General features: G+C 40.3%; 1 non-coding gene across 1 annotated transcript; it reads left to right on the top strand.

Moving 5' to 3' along the window:
- Positions 1–13,965: 13,965 nt before the first annotated feature.
- On the top strand, positions 13,966–14,037 carry TRNAD-GUC (transfer RNA aspartic acid (anticodon GUC)). The gene has a single exon. It is a non-coding gene; the product is annotated as a tRNA-Asp (tRNA).

The raw sequence follows: 14,037 nt of genomic DNA, 5'->3' as shown, positions 1-14,037 counted from the left end.
TGGGACTTTCTTCGTTTTAGACCCCAAACACCTGTGCGGAATGCTTTGAGAATGTACGTTATCGGTTTTTTTTAAATACCAGATGCCGACTTTGTTTTTCAAAAATCACTTTCCACACCTATGGTTTCAAAGAGTAAGCCTGCCAAGCTTGTTGGCCTGCGAGTCCTTCCTCTAAGATCCCACACATCTCGTCTGCCGCACCGTCTCTGGGGAGAGCGCCGCGTGAAATGGCCGTGATCTTCCCAGGCTACTGTCTGGCTATACCTCACTGGGACACCAGAGGGCGCGCGGAGGGCTGGCACTTGTTTTTCTTTAAATTCTGAATCAAAGACCGTGCAGAAAACAACAAAAGGCTAGGAACACAGCGGCCAGGAGACAAAGGGACGAAGAAAAAAAGCCTCATGCCCTGTTTTACTGGCGTGGAAATCTGCTTCCTCATCCACCCACCTCCCTCAAGGAACTACATATAAACAACTAACGCTGCAAAATAATGAAATCTTGGACTGACAAGGACAATCAGAGAAGGGATTACTCACCCTAGTTCTAAGAAAGACTATCACCAGGTGTGTGTTTGAGCCTTCTCCTTTGCCTCATCTTAGTGACTACCGGCCCACTCCCCGCCCAAAATATTTCTTGTTTTTCTGCGTTCATGAATAATACACGCACATAGTAGAAAATTCAGGAAATACAGAAAAGAGAAAAAGAGATCAACAACATACTCTAACTTGGATACAATTACTTTGAACATTTTCACATATTCTTTTCCAAACTTTTTTCAATATTTGAAATGCATAGAAAAATAGTGCTCCATGTAATTTTGTGCTGGCTTTCTTCTCTTTTATTATATCATCAACTTCATTTCTATCAATAAATTCTGATAACATAACCTTACTAATCTCATGAGTGAATCACAGAAGAATAAGGAATGTAAGAAGGGCTACAGCTTTTTCTCCAAGATAGCACCTTGAATGTCAAACCCAAGTCGTGCATATGAGGCAAGAATTTTTCTGTTGCTTTGCATTTAGAAGAGGAAACAGGTAAAGACTAAAGCAAAGAAACAGAAACTATTTCATTCCACCCCAAATAATGAACTTGTCCTTCCCAGTTGTCTGAGGATGAGTCCAAAGGGCCAGGGGAGAAAGTGGGTCACCAAGACCCATGGTCCTGCCGGTGGAGCCATTACATGCCTTAAGATCAGACAGATCAATCTGCACAGCTACTAACCAGCAGGTCAGCAGGTGCCCAGTCGACCCGGGGAAAAGTCGGAAACAGCAAGCTCAGTGACCTTGAGTCTTGGGGCCAGGGCTAGCAGGTGTCTTCCTCAGAGATGGGAAAGGAAGCAGAGACCCGTCTGGGCAGATAACCACCAGGGAGGTGATGAAGATCCAATGCCCTGGAACAACCACCCCCCGCTCCTTTTTACACCTAATCACTCAGTCCTCAGATTCCCTAGCAGTAGTACAGCAAGGGGAAAAAAGGGGGGTGGGAGCAGGGGGCAAGAGTGGTATTCTCAGTCCTGGAGCTCTCTGGACCTCTGTCTCCACGTCTGTAGAAGTGAAAGGGAAGAAAAGATCTAAGGTTCCTGCCAGTCCCTCAGAGTCTGTGACTTCTTACCATCCCCAACTGTGCACAAAAATGACAGATGAAGATGGTCCCTGCCTCCTGCAACCCAAAAGCAGCAGCCCTTCTCAGGTGCCACAAGTGGTAAAGAATCTGCCTGCGAATGCAGGAGATACAAGACACACAGGTTCAATCCCTTGTTTAAGAAGATCCCCTGGAGTAGGAAATGGCAACCCACTCCAGTGTTCTTGCCTGAAAAATTCCAAGGACAGTGGAGCCTGGAGGGCTACAGTCCATGAGGTTGCAAAAGAGTCGGACACGACTGAGCATGCATGTATATGTATATACGTATAAATCCCCAAACTCCTTCACAAGTTCTGTGCTTTAGCATTTAGTGTTTCTGCCTTGAAGAAGTGCTGGAAAACATTTCTCCTTTTCTTTCAAAGTTCACCATCCTTTGCACACCCAGCTAGGTTTTTTCCAGGTACCTGAGGCAGAGGTACTCCTTCTTCTGCTGTGATTCCGTACTATTTTGCACATACTTCCATCACTTTCTACCTATGTAACCATAGCCTTCCTATATCTGTTTCCTTATCTGTAAAAGGGAAGAGTTATTGTACCAAACTCAAAGAATTATAATAGGATTAAATGGTTAACAGATGTAAAGCACTTAAAGCAGAGCCTACACTTATCAAGCCTTAAGAAGCATCGTTACAAACAAAGCTAGTGGAGGTGATGGAATTCCAATTGAGCTATTTCAAATCCTAAAAGATGATGCTGTGAAAGTGCTGCACTGATTATGCCAGCAAATTTAGAAAACTCAGCAGTGGCCACAGGACTGGAAAAGGTCAGTTTTCATTCCAATCCCAAAGAAAGGCAATGCCAAAGAATGCTCAAACTACTGCACAATTGCATTCATCTCACACGCTAGCAAAGTAATGCTCAAAATCCTCAAAGCCAGGCTTCAATAGTACGTGAACCGAGAACTTCCAGATGTTCAAGCTGGTTTTAGAAAAGGCAGAGGAACCAGAGATCAAATTGCCAACATCCGTTGGATCATCGAAAAAAGCAAGAGAGTTCCAGAAAAACATCTATTTCTGCTTTTTTGACTATGCCAAAGCCTTTGACTGTGTGGATCACAATAAACTGTGGAAAATTCTCAAAGAGATGGGAATACCAGACCACCTGACCTGCCTCTTGAGAAATCTGTATGCAGGTTAGGAAGCAACAGTTAGAACTAGACATGGAACAACAGACTGGTTCCAAATAGGAAAAGGAGTACATCAAGGCTGTATATTGTCACCCTGCTTATTTAACTTATATGCAAAGTACATCATGAGAAATGCTGGGCTGGCTGAAGCACAAGCTGGAATCAAGATTGCTGGGAGAAATATCAATAACCTCAGATATGCAGATGACACCACCCTTATGGCAGAAAGTGAAGAAGAAGTAAAGAGCCTCTTGATGAAAGTGAAAGAGGAGAATGAAAAAGTTGACTTAAAACTCAGTATTCAGAAAACTAAGATCATGGCATCTGGTCCCATCACTTAATGGCAAATAGATGGAGAAACAGTGGCAAACTTTATTTTTGGGGGCTCCTAAATCACTGCAGATGGTGACTGCAGCCATGAAATAAAAAGACACTTACTCCTTGGAAGGAAAGTTATGACCAACCTAGACAGCATATTAAAAGCAGAGACATTACTTTGCCAACAAAGGTCATCTAGTCAAGGCTATCATTTTTCCAGTGGTCATGTATGAATGTGACCGTTGGACTATAAAGAAAGCTGAGTGCCGAAGAATTGATGCTTTTGAACTGTGGTGTTGGAGAAACTCTTGAGAGTCCCTTGGACTGCAAGGAGACCCAACCAGTCCATCCTAAAGGAAATCAGTCCTGAATGTTCATTGGAAGGACTGATGCTGAAGCTGAAACTCCAGTACTCTGCCCACCTGATGCAAAGAGCTCACTCATTTGAAAAGACCCTGATGCTGGGAAAGATTGAAGGTGAAGAGAAGAAGGGGAGGACAGAGGATGAGATGGTTGGATGGCATCACCGACTCAATGGACATGAGTTTGAGTAAACTCCGAGAGTTGGTGATGGACAGGGAGGCTTGGCGTGCTGCAGTCCATGGGGTCGCAGAGTCGGACACGACTGAGTGACTGAGTGACTGAACTGAACACTTACCAGGTTCTCAATGAGCCTTGCCTATGCCTCCACCAGAGCACTTAACAAACTGTATTATAACTGTATCAGTCAAAGGGTCTACCTCCCACATGATCTTAGTTCCTCAAGGTAGGATATGAGTCTTATCCATATGGTTGTCCCCAATGCCTAGCTCCATGCCTGGCACAAAGAATAAAGCAATAAGGGTTGGTTGTGCCTTTTAATATATATTTTTACTTATTTCCCTGCATCTTAGTTGCAGCATGCAAACTCATGTTGAGACCTATGGGATCTTAGTTCCCCAACCAGGGATCTAAGGGTCACCATCCCCATGGGTGTGTTTTTAATGAGAAGGAAAAGGCTGATTGAACTACAGGGGCCACACTTTTGTCTCTCAGTTTTAACTTTGGATTATTGGTTAAATAAATCAGGCCAGGAAAAAGTGAAGTATGCTTTTTTTTCCCCTTAATAATCTAAACATGTACCCATCTAGGTCTGTCTTCCAGACCCAAACCATAAACATTTAACTTTGAATTTTAATGTTTAGGGAGGGTTAATTCTCATATTTGCATGGGAATCTCGGTGATTTAATGTATAAAAATAATGTTTCTGTGAATGAACGATTATAGAATCCAGAAGCTACTCAGAAGCAATTTAGACTCTTCTTTAATTGTGGGAAGGAGGGTAGGGGAAGAAGGAAGGTTGAGCAGTGAGTTAGCCCAAGTTCTTATTTACATTACGCCCAAAAAAGTTGGGTTGAGAAAGTGAGCATAATAGAGAAAAAGGGAAGAGACATGAGAAACCAGGTCATGCATGCTATGAAACAAAAAAGTTATTAAAGAGAATAAAAATACAAGACACTGACACCCATATATATCACACATATATGTTGCTATTTCCCAAGACATATTTCAGATATGATATATCTGATAAAAAGACTAGTAATCAAAATGTACAAAAAACTTTCAACAATTCTATAATAAAACAACCCAATTCTCAAATGGCCAAAGACTTGGATACACAAATAAATCCATGAAAATATGCTCAGCACCATTAATTATGAGGGAAAGGCACATTAAAACTATAGTGAACAGAGGGTCAGGGAGGGTTGCATTAGGAACTTGAGTCTAGCAAATGCAAACTATTATATATAGAATGGATAAACAACAAGGTCTTATTGTATAGCACAAAGAACAATATTCAATATCCTGTATTAACATAATGGAAAAGAATGTGAAAAAGAGAATAGATATATGTGTATATATAACTGAATTCCTTTGCTGGATACCAGAAACTAATACAACATTGCAAATCAACTATACTTCAATTTAAAAAAAAATTAACATCAGCATCACAAAAAAATTAACTACAGTGAGATCCCACTACACGTCTATTGTTGTTGGTGTTAGTCACTCAGTTGTGTCCGACTCTTTGTGACCCCCATGGGCTGTAGCCTGGCAGGTTCCTCTGTCCGTGGGATTCTCCAGGCAAGAATACTGGAGTGGGTTGCCATTTCCTTCTCCAGAAACACGTCTATTAGAAAGGCTCAAATAAAAATATAATAGCAAGTGCTGGCAAAGATATGAGACAATAAGAACTCTCAGATATTGTTGATAGAAATGCAAAATGTTACACCCACTTAGGAAAACAGTTTGGTAGTTTCTTGTGAAGGTAAAACCCTAAGACTCAGCAGTCCCATCTAGGTATTGACCCAAGAGAAATGAATATGCATGTCCACACAAAAACCTGTACACTAATGTCTGTAATAGCTATTTTAATACTAGTTAAAAACTAGAAAAAATGCAAACGTCCACTAACTAGTGAGTGTATAAACAAACATCCATACAATAGAACACTAATCATCAATTTTAAAAACTACTGATACACACAACATAGATGACTCTCAAAGCACAATGCTAAGTGAAAGAAGCTATATTCAAAAGGCTACAAACTGCACAGTTCCATTAATATGACATTCTATAGAAATGAAAATCTGATCAGTGGTGCCTGGGACTGGAGGCAGAGGACTGACTGTAAAGGGCCATAAGGTGACTTTCTGATGAAAGTGATAGAAATTGCCCATAATTTGATTGTAGTGACAATTCATAGAATTGTATGCCTAAAAAATGAATTGTTCTGTTTGTAAATTATACCTCAATAAATTCTAAAAATAATAAATAAATAGTAATGAATCAGAAAAACATCTACATTTGCTTTATTGACTACCCAAGGCCTTTGACTCTGTGGATCACAATAAACTGTGGAAAACTCTTCAAGAGATGGAATACCAGACCACCTGACCTGCCTCCTGAAAAATCTGTATGCAGGTCAAGAAGCAACAGTTAGAACTAGATATGGAACAACAGACTGGTTCCAAATAGGAAAAGGAGTACATCAAGGTTGTATATTGTCATGCTGCTTATTTAACTTATATGCAGAGTACATCATGTGAAATGCTAGGCTGGATGAAGCACAAGCTGGAATCAAGATTGCTGGGAGAAATATCAATAACCTCAGATATGCAGATGACACCACCCTGATGGCAGAAAGTGAAGAAGAACTAAAGAGCCTCTTGATGAAAGTGAAAGAGGAGAGTGAAAAGTTGACTTAAAACTCAGTATTCAGAAAACTAAGATCATGGCATCTGGTCCCATCACTTAATGGCAAATAGATGGAGAAACAGTGGCAAACTTTATTTTTGGGGGCTCCTAAATCACTGCAGATGGTGACTGCAGCCATGAAATAAAAAGACACTTACTCCTTGGAAGGAAAGTTATGACCAACCTAGACAGCATATTAAAAGCAGAGACATTACTTTGCCAACAAAGGTCATCTAGTCAAGGCTATCATTTTTCCAGTGGTCATGTATGAATGTGACCGTTGGACTATAAAGAAAGCTGAGTGCCGAAGAATTGATGCTTTTGAACTGTGGTGTTGGAGAAACTCTTGAGAGTCCCTTGGACTGCAAGGAGACCCAACCAGTCCATCCTAAAGGAAATCAGTCCTGAATGTTCATTGGAAGGACTGATGCTGAAGCTGAAACTCCAGTACTCTGCCCACCTGATGCAAAGAGCTCACTCATTTGAAAAGACCCTGATGCTGGGAAAGATTGAAGGTGAAGAGAAGAAGGGGAGGACAGAGGATGAGATGGTTGGATGGCATCACCGACTCAATGGACATGAGTTTGAGTAAACTCCGAGAGTTGGTGATGGACAGGGAGGCTTGGCGTGCTGCAGTCCATGGGGTCGCAGAGTCGGACACGACTGAGTGACTGAGTGACTGAACTGAACACTTACCAGGTTCTCAATGAGCCTTGCCTATGCCTCCACCAGAGCACTTAACAAACTGTATTATAACTGTATCAGTCAAAGGGTCTACCTCCCACATGATCTTAGTTCCTCAAGGTAGGATATGAGTCTTATCCATATGGTTGTCCCCAATGCCTAGCTCCATGCCTGGCACAAAGAATAAAGCAATAAGGGTTGGTTGTGCCTTTTAATATATATTTTTACTTATTTCCCTGCATCTTAGTTGCAGCATGCAAACTCATGTTGAGACCTATGGGATCTTAGTTCCCAACCAGGGATCTAAGGGTCACCATCCCCATGGGTGTGTTTTTAATGAGAAGGAAAAGGCTGATTGAACTACAGGGGCCACACTTTTGTCTCTCAGTTTTAACTTTGGATTATTGGTTAAATAAATCAGGCCAGGAAAAAGTGAAGTATGCTTTTTTTTCCCCTTAATAATCTAAACATGTACCCATCTAGGTCTGTCTTCCAGACCCAAACCATAAACATTTAACTTTGAATTTTAATGTTTAGGGAGGGTTAATTCTCATATTTGCATGGGAATCTCGGTGATTTAATGTATAAAAATAATGTTTCTGTGAATGAACGATTATAGAATCCAGAAGCTACTCAGAAGCAATTTAGACTCTTCTTTAATTGTGGGAAGGAGGGTAGGGAAGAAGGAAGGTTGAGCAGTGAGTTAGCCCAAGTTCTTATTTACATTACGCCCAAAAGTTGGGTTGAGAAAGTGAGCATAATAGAGAAAAAAGGGAAGAGACATGAGAAACCAGGTCATGCATGCTATGAAACAAAAAAGTTATTAAAGAGAATAAAAATACAAGACACTGACACCCATATATATCACACATATATGTTGCTATTTCCCAAGACATATTTCAGATATGATATATCTGATAAAAAGACTAGTAATCAAAATGTACAAAAAACTTTCAACAATTCTATAATAAAACAACCCAATTCTCAAATGGCCAAAGACTTGGATACACAAATAAATCCATGAAAATATGCTCAGCACCATTAATTATGAGGGAAAGGCACATTAAAACTATAGTGAACAGAGGGTCAGGGAGGGTTGCATTAGGAACTTGAGTCTAGCAAATGCAAACTATTATATATAGAATGGATAAACAACAAGGTCTTATTGTATAGCACAAAGAACAATATTCAATATCCTGTATTAACATAATGGAAAAGAATGTGAAAAAGAGAATAGATATATGTGTATATATAACTGAATTCCTTTGCTGGATACCAGAAACTAATACAACATTGCAAATCAACTATACTTCAATTTAAAAAAAAATTAACATCAGCATCACAAAAAAATTAACTACAGTGAGATCCCACTACACGTCTATTGTTGTTGGTGTTAGTCACTCAGTTGTGTCCGACTCTTTGTGACCCCCATGGGCTGTAGCCTGGCAGGTTCCTCTGTCCGTGGGATTCTCCAGGCAAGAATACTGGAGTGGGTTGCCATTTCCTTCTCCAGAAACACGTCTATTAGAAAGGCTCAAATAAAAAATATAATAGCAAGTGCTGGCAAAGATATGAGACAATAAGAACTCTCGTATATTGTTGATAGAAATGCAAAATGTTACACCCACTTAGGAAAACAGTTTGGTAGTTTCTTGTGAAGGTAAAACCCTAAGACTCAGCAGTCCCATCTAGGTATTGACCCAAGAGAAATGAATATGCATGTCCACACAAAAACCTGTACACTAATGTCTGTAATAGCTATTTTAATACTAGTTAAAAACTAGAAAAAATGCAAACGTCCACTAACTAGTGAGTGTATAAACAAACATCCATACAATAGAACACTAATCATCAATTTTAAAAAAACTACTGATACACACAACATAGATGACTCTCCAAAGCACAATGCTAAGTGAAAGAAGCTATATTCAAAAGGCTACAAACTGCACAGTTCCATTAATATGACATTCTATAGAAATGAAAATCTGATCAGTGGTGCCTGGGACTGGAGGCAGAGGACTGACTGTAAAGGGCCATAAGGTGACTTTCTGATGAAAGTGATAGAAATTGCCCATAATTTGATTGTAGTGACAATTCATAGAATTGTATGCCTAAAAAATGAATTGTTCTGTTTGTAAATTATACCTCAATAAATTCTAAAAATAATAAATAAATAGTAATGAATCAGAAAAACATCTACATTTGCTTTATTGACTACCCAAGGCCTTTGACTCTGTGGATCACAATAAACTGTGGAAAACTCTTCAAGAGATGGAATACCAGACCACCTGACCTGCCTCCTGAAAAATCTGTATGCAGGTCAAGAAGCAACAGTTAGAACTAGATATGGAACAACAGACTGGTTCCAAATAGGAAAAGGAGTACATCAAGGTTGTATATTGTCATGCTGCTTATTTAACTTATATGCAGAGTACATCATGTGAAATGCTAGGCTGGATGAAGCACAAGCTGGAATCAAGATTGCTGGGAGAAATATCAATAACCTCAGATATGCAGATGACACCACCCTGATGGCAGAAAGTGAAGAAGAACTAAAGAGCCTCTTGATGAAAGTGAAAGAGGAGAGTGAAAAGTTGACTTAAAACTCAACATTCAGAAAACTAAGATCATGGCATCTGGTCCCATCACTTCATGGCAAGTAGACGGGGAAACAGTGGAAACAGTGTCAGACTTTATTTTTTTGGGCTCCAAAATCACTGCAGATGGTGACTGCAGCCATGAAATTAAAAGACGCTTTCTCTTTGGAAGGAAAGTTATGACCAACCTAGACAGCATATTAAAAATCAGAGACATCACTTTGCCAACAAAGGTCCGTCTAGTCAGAGCTATGGTTTTTCCAGTAGTCATGTATGGATGTAAGAGTTGGACTATAAAGAAAGCTGAGCACCGAAGGTTTGATGCTTTTGAACTGTGGTGTTTCAGAAGACTCTTGAGAGTTCCTTGGACTGCAAGGAGATCCAACCAGTCCATCCTAAGGGAAATCATTCCTGAATATTCATTGGAAGGACTGATGCTGAAGCTGAAACTCCAATACTTTGGCCACCTGATGGGAAGAACTGACTCATTTGAAAAGACCCTGATGCTGGGAAAGATTGAAGGCAGGAGGAGAAGGGGAGGACAGAGGGTGAGATGGTTGGATGGCATCACCGACGTAATGGACATGAGTTTGAGTAAACTCCGGCAGTTAGTGATGGACAGGGAGGCCTGGAGTCCATGGGGTTGCAAAGAGTTGGACATGACTGAGCAACTGAACTGAACTGAACTGAATGAATCAGAGGGCAAAGTTCTTATCACAGCCTAAGAGACTTTGTCTCACTCCCACTGGCCTTTCAGCCTTGTCTCTCCTGTGACCTTCCTCATGCTCCCTGGTCACGTCAGCCTTCTTTCAGCCCCTATGCTCACCACATTTCCTCAGTTCCTATAATCTCTGCACATCCAGTTCCACCTACCAAGAAAGCTCTTTCTGCATCTTCTTCTTAAAAACTGTTACATTTGTAATTTTACATTTTTGTTGTTGTTGTTGTTGTAGTTATTCTCTGTCTCAACTATTAAAATGGAAGCTCAGTGAGGTCAGGGTCTGTCTTTGTTCATCACCATATCTCCTGCCCTCCACACTGTGCTGGTACAATGACCGGTACAACGAATATTCAACTATTACATTCAACTGCCTTCTGTATGTCTCAGTCTTAACACATCCCAAACTAAAATGCTTCTTATCCCCCAAAATACTGCTCTACTGGCAGAGTTGCCATGTTGCAGAATTCAAGGAACGATGGCCACAGAGTGTCCAAGGTGGCAAGAATATACAGAAGAACTGTACAGAAAAATCTTCATGACCAAGATAATCACGATGGTGTGATCACTCACCTAGAGCCAGACATCCTGGAATGTGAAGTCAAGTGGGCCTTAGAGAGCATCACTATGAACAAAACTAGTGGAGGTGATGAAATTCCAGTTGAGCTATTTCAATTCCTGAAAGGGGATGATGGCCTGCCTTATTACCAGCTGTGCTCCTGACATTGGACTCTCCATATGGATAGCGTGCTCTGAAGTTGAGTGTTATTCTTCTTGACTTCAATTGACGGTAACTCTATTCTTTCATCAGGCCAAAAATTTTAGAAGTGTCTTTGATTTCTCTTTCACTCTCACACCTCACAGTAACTTTACCAGAAGATTGTATTGGCTCTACCTTCAGATTATATCAGCTCTTTTCACATTCCCGACCACTCCCACCCCAGCCTGAACCACTATCATTACTGCAATAGACCTCTTTGGGCTCCTTGCTGCTTCTCTTGTCCACGATTGGGCTAAGAACCCTTTAAAACATAAACTAGAAATTTCCCTGGTGGTCCAGTGGCTAAGATTCTGTGCTCCCAGTGCAGGGAGCCAGGTTCAGTCCCTGATCAGGGAACTCGATCCTGCATGCTGCAAGTAAATATCCCATATGCCACAACTAAGACCTGGTGCAACCAAGTAAATATTAATTTTTTTAATTAAATAAGTTAAAAAAAAAAAACATAAACCAGACCATGTCATTTCTCTGTTCAAAGCCCCATAATAGCTCCTTATTTCTCCTCAGAATAAAAGCCAAAGTCTACAATGAACTTTAAGGTCCCAAAGGCTTCCCAGATAGTTATGTAACTACACCTCTTACTTCCCTCAGGTCTGTTCAAATGTTACCTTCTTAAAAAGAGGCTTGCTTTGACCATTCTATTTAACTGGCCACTCTCCAAACCCATTTACAGTGCCATTTTTTTATATTTGCACTCTTGTCACCATCTAATGGGGTCACAAAGAGTCGGACACGACTGAGCGACTGAACTGAACTGAACATTTATTTATGATCATCATCATTTCTGGTCTGTCCTCCTTCTGTTAGAATATAAGCTCTACAAGAACAAACCTGTTTTTATTAATTAAAACCTTGTGCATCTAAAGCAATGTCAGGGATACTGGAGGCTCAATACTGAATGAATAACTGCAGTGTCTGCTAAGAGAGATTAGTAAATATTAGCATAGGAATAAGTGTGACATACAAAGTGATAGAAGCTTTTCTCTCCATGACTCATATTTCTTTGTTAATACTCATATATGTGGAACTGTGCAGCAGGGTAAAAACTGCACAAGATTTGCAGTCAAGGTTTGAGTGATTCCTGGCCTCTCACCACTTCCTACCTGTATAACTACACAAGATTCTCTTATTGGAATAAAGCACTCGCCGTGTGACCTCATGGGGCTTGTTGGGAAGATAAAATAAATGTGAATAGTTTTGCAAGCTATCCAAACAGTTTAGGAAAGCAATATTCAAAACTTTCAGTAACATCAATTGCCATCACACTGTTAACCTCCAGAGAGTTCTGTGCCGTCTGTACTGCCGGTCCAATTTTGACCTTTACTTTCTTCCAGTGCTGACACTGAGAAACTTCTGAGCTCCCTTACCCTGTTCAGGTTAGTTACCCTCGCTCTTCCTTTCCATTTTAGGAAGATGGACAGCAGGTGTTGAGTTCCCTGCTCCAGGACCTCTGCTGACTCAGGCTGCTTCTTCCTGTCCCTAGGGAGGACAAGAGAGGCGCAGTACAACACATGGGTGGCTCCTGGCATAGCGTTAGCTGAGATGGAAAGGATGGTGTCTTTTCTGAAGGTACAAAGATTAAGGCTCTTCTTCCACAGGGTGGAACCCCACGCAAACAGTTCTGGAGACTTGGTTTCCCATTGCCCTGCAGCCCTCCAAGTGAGAGATCTGAGGCAAGTCCCTTCAATCTTAACCGGAAAAGGACATCATCATAGTTATCAAAGTGCCCTTTGGACTTCGCAAGAGTTATTGGAGGGTCAGAAGTGGGAGAAGGCCCGGGGACACTGAGTTTTATTGAAGCTCTGGGTGTATTTAAGAGTGAAAGAAAGAAAAAGGTACCAAAACAGGTTTCAGAAATTGCCATTTTTTTTTTAATGTGTTTAATCCAAAATCACTTTCATCAGATGGAAAACACCATGCAACTTGTGCTCTATAAAAATATACTAATTCACAGTACAAGGAATGTGTCTTAAGAGATATAAATTAAAGTTCTATAATAAAAACTTTAAATCATGTCAGTTTGTAACTATATATTCGCTTATTTAGAGTTACCATCGTAAGTTTGTAGGTGAAGCCCTCTTGATTGTCCTGAGAACGGGGTTGGTCCTGTTTAAGAAAAGGCTCAGGATAATACAAATTAATGTTAGTGTTCTTTCCTAACCCTATGTTTAATCAATGGCACATCCTTGGTTTTGAATTATTTAAATGTATTATTATTTAACCATGTAAGTATTTGTCATTTCCGATTAAATTGTAAATGCCTCAGGAAAAAGACCTAAATACAAGAAAAATCAGCGAATGCAATTTCCTTTGGCCTACGTGAGTCCTTTTGTGTCTCAAAAGCTTACAAACTGTTTGAAGAGACACTGGACCATAGAACAACTCTGACTGCCCAGGACATCTGGCAACCATATGATATTCTTGAACTTCGACTAAAAAAAGAAAATATAAATTTGTGGAAGTAAAGCTCTGCTTCCTAAAACATTATAAATCAACTATACGCCAATAAAGTTAAAATTAAAAAAAAAAAAAAAAAACGCTGCTTCAACTCACGTATTCTTGGTGACTAAAAAACTAAATTATCAAAACAAAAACCTCCCACCAGAAACCTAAATCATCTGGAAAGCATGAAAAATTCCAGCAAACTATGTTCAGCAATTCACCATCACTAAAACTTGAGGCTCATTTTGTTTCATTTATTCTAAATCATTTACTCTTCTCACTGAGAAAAGAGTCCAAGGCGCCTAGAACAGATGTGAGCAGCAATAGAGCGACTGTTGGGGGTTTTCACATTTGCAGGTGGTGGCAGAAGAGAGAGAAATATTACTTTAAAGCAACATTTGTGAGTCACTTCAGAAGCAGCTCCTCGTTAGTATAGTGGTTAGTATCCCCGCCTGTCACGCGGGAGACCGGGGTTCAATTCCCCGACGGGGAG

This window comes from Bos mutus, chromosome 5 (genome assembly GCF_027580195.1).
Source record: "Bos mutus isolate GX-2022 chromosome 5, NWIPB_WYAK_1.1, whole genome shotgun sequence".
NCBI lineage: Eukaryota > Metazoa > Chordata > Mammalia > Artiodactyla > Bovidae > Bos > Bos mutus.
Note: the sequence above shows the minus strand (reverse complement) of the source record. Positions and strands in the feature narration are given on the sequence as shown.